General features: G+C 35.2%; 1 long non-coding RNA gene across 2 annotated transcripts; it reads left to right on the top strand.

Annotated features, from left to right (window-relative positions):
* Positions 1-352: 352 nt before the first annotated feature.
* Positions 353-2,795, top strand: LOC124893475. Of its 2 annotated transcripts, none has more exons than XR_007050723.1 (2): positions 353-592; positions 2,434-2,795. It is a non-coding gene; the product is annotated as an uncharacterized LOC124893475 (long non-coding RNA). The 2 variants fall into 2 exon arrangements; XR_007050722.1 differs by having other exon boundaries at positions 2,428-2,795.
* Positions 2,796-3,745: the final 950 nt, after the last annotated feature.

Here is a 3,745-nt window from a genome sequence, read left to right as displayed (position 1 = left end):
TTTGGGGACCGAATTTCATAAGGTGGGGAGAATATAGTACTCCTTTTGTTTAAAAAAGTATAAATAACATAAATACAACTCTTTTGAAAGTAATTACATTCTTTCTCATTTTTTTAATTACTTTACACTCTCTTCCTATTAATATACATAATATAGCCGACATATACATAGCATTCTATGTATATATTGAAATTTTTGTAATATATATAGGAAATTCAGATTTTTTATAATATTGAAAATATAAGTTGTATATTTATTTAATTTTTATTAAAAAATAAGCATATATATAAAAAGGGGAAGAAAAGGAGAAGTGGGCCAAACCCATCTTCTAATCCAATAAGGAGTAAGAAAACGATGGACTTCAGCCAATTTTATCTTCACTTATAAGTAAAAGGAAAAAGGGGATTAAGGGATTTTGGGGCTCCATCTTGCATCAAGTTGAAGACAAAGAAACACAAAAACAAATAAGGACCTTGGGGATGAGAAAACGCAACAGCAGTTGCGTCAAAATAAATTTGATTATCAGCTGGAGAATAAAATCAAGAAGGAAGCCAAAAAAAGGGGTTTGATTGGGGATTCTTTCGGGTTTAAGGTAAACTTGTTCCTACATCTTTATCGCAATCTTTAGTCTTGACAATTTATTTTGAGTATTGAAATTTAATTGTTAAAGGTCAGAATTATGGATAATAAGGGTTGTTTTGGATACAAGTTCGATGAATTGAAAGTTAGCATGAAACTTTGAGGATTGGGTAATCTAATTTTATCATGAGTTAGCCTAAATAAGAGAATTAACACGAGAATGGTATCAAAGCCGCTCCTGTGTCAGTCCTGTCGATGTGGGCCAAAGTTCAAACTGAGTGTAGGTAAATTTTGGTAAGGCGGGGCAAGCCTTAGTCCTGAGTGTAGGCAAATCTCATTTAGTGGGGCAAACCTCAATGAGGACGCTGAGTCCATAAGGGGTGCATGTAACATCCTAACTTAGGATAAGGAGTCCAACATCGGTAAAACACAGGAGGGATATGTGGGCCAAAGTTCAAATTGAGTGTAGCTAAATCCCGGTAAGGCGGGGCAAGCCTCAGTCCTGAGTGTAGGCAAATCTCATTCAGTGGCAAACCTCAATGAGGACACTGAGTCCATAAGGGGTGTATGTAACACCCCAACTTAGGATAAGAAGTCCCACATCGGCAACACACAGGAGGGATACTGGGTATATGAGTAAGCAAGCCTTAGTCTCTAGTGACGCGTTTTAAAGTCGTGCGGGCCTGGGCCTAGAGCGAAAAATATCACTAGTGGGTGGGCTAAGGGATCTCTCGGGCCTTCGTGGTTCAGGATGCCCGTCGCGGCCAAAACCTCGGGTCAGTACTAGAAAAAATCATTTTTCCGACGGCTGATGTAGTCGGAAAATAAATTATGACTACTTTAGTCGGAAACTTAGTCGGAAATTTAATAAATATTTATTTAATAATTACAAATATTTCGACTACTCTAGTCGAAAATTTGATAAATAATTATTTAATAATTATAATTATTTCGACTACTGTGGTAAAAAATTTAATAAATAATTATTTAATTATTATAATAATTTCAACTACTGTAGTCGGAAATTTAATAAATAATAATTAATTATTTCGACTACTGTAGTCGGAAATTTAATAAATAATTATTTAATAACTATAATCATTCCGACTACTGTAGTCGAAACATTAATATATATTATTAATTGAACTGAACCGAACAAGTCAGAAATTTTAACTACTATTACCAGTATTCGTCGATGGGTAGCGAAACTCATCGAACCTCCAGTGTGCAAAGAGCCACCTGTTTGAGACGTTGTATTTGCCTTTGCCCGTTCCCTCCTCGCCCTATATTTAGGAGTATCCCATTTTTCTAAGAACTGGACCCACACATAGCATTCAGTTAACCATATTTTCCAAGTTCCTCCAGGCCTCATACAAGTGTTCTTTGATCCGTAAAGCTACTTTCAACTTGAATATGCGTTGTATTTCATTTTCATAACAAAAATTTCATGCACAGTTTGTCTGTAAAATAGTTTAATATAAAGTCATGAAATGAGTTGATGGATACAAAGGTAAATTCATCATTGATAGCATACTGAAATGGTAAATTCTTTGATTTTGATTAAATTCTTTGATTTTGATTATACCATAAACTGTTTTCACATAAGAATTCTGATGTCGAGTCGAATCTTGTTCCAACTACCCCACGGCTCTGTGTAAAATAGTTTAATTGCTTCTATAACCATATGTCCGGCGCTATATGCGGAATGAACCTGCAATAAAATTATATTAAATTATCTTAGCTTTCAAAAATTTTAAAAATTACAGAAAAACATAAGGTTTACTTACCATTACTATCAGGGACGATAATTAGTCTCCCGTTGCCGTCATATTCTACTACCTCTTTAAGTTTCAGAATCTGAAAAGCAGCTGTTGTAGCATTAGACATTGTAGCACTATCAATGGATGGCGATGTTGATGTGCTAGGACCTCCAATATTCTCAATCCAGAAAGGCTGCGTGTGGATGATGTTGAAGGTACAGATAAAGAGCTACTATGTAGACTATTATGGAGATAAGAGGGCTGGAACTGATAGGACGGTGGGGCATGAAAAATACATTTGGTAGTGAAATAGTTTTCCTTGGAGGAGCAAGAATATTTATAGTAGCTGGTTGAAAAGTTGTGGTGGTGGTGGTGGTATATATTAACCTACGGGAAGATTATCAGGTCCTTTCTTACCTTTATTACATTGTCCATTACCATGACCTTTTGATGCCATTGATTTTCTTTATTAACCACTTGGAAAAAAAAGAACCACCAAATTAAACAAAACAAACAACACACAGATTAAATAGTTGCAACTTCTGCTCTGAACTGGATCTAAGACAGTGAATCCCTTGGAACAATTATATAAGTCTGTACATAATATAAATATATGAACAAATTAACGAGTATTCGCCTTCTTGGTCTAGACTATAAATGTTGCCTAATTGTGCTATTATACCATTTACTTTCCTATTGAAAGGCCATTTAGATATAGAGGTTTCATTCTTAATTTAGGACATAAGCGTTGTTCCTGTAAGCAAATAGTGATACTAAAAAGCAATTCAAAAGGCAATAGAATGTCAGTTTTTCAGCATAGGGTAACTTTGCATCAGTACAGATTCTCGTACCATGGTCGATCTCTCAATGCACTCAACTTCGTCCTAGAAGAGGTTTGTTAACTGCTTAGGAACCAAATTTTGCAAAGCCTACAACCTTTACATGCTATAATTTTCAGAATGCATGTTTGAAATGTTCTGATTCGATATCAAGCATAGATTGATACATCACACATTCAAAAGACCACCTACTCTTTTAACATGTACTGAAATTCAAAAGAGACTGCAAAATCAAGGTCTTAGTCAACTCTTCATAAATTGTGGCTTGTGGTAGATAAAGGTTATCACACAAAAAAAAAAAGAAAAAGGAAAACTTGTTCATCTTGCAGATCATGGTTGAAATTCTATACAATCTTGCTGCTGAAATCTTGAAAAGCTTAGGTTCTCTTGCTGCTGAAGAAGTAGGATCTATTTACATACTAGTCAATGAGCTTCACAAGTTTTCAACTACAGTTCCTCCATCCAAGTCGTACTCATTAATGCGGAGGAGCAACAAGGGAGTAGCAACCAGGTGACGGACTGGATAACCAATCTTAAGAAAGTGTTCTTTAAAGCTGATGACTCTTG

The sequence above is a fragment of the Capsicum annuum genome, unplaced genomic scaffold (genome assembly GCF_002878395.1).
Source record: "Capsicum annuum cultivar UCD-10X-F1 unplaced genomic scaffold, UCD10Xv1.1 ctg60173, whole genome shotgun sequence".
NCBI classification, from domain to species: Eukaryota; Viridiplantae; Streptophyta; class Magnoliopsida; order Solanales; family Solanaceae; genus Capsicum; species Capsicum annuum.
Note: the sequence above shows the minus strand (reverse complement) of the source record. Positions and strands in the feature narration are given on the sequence as shown.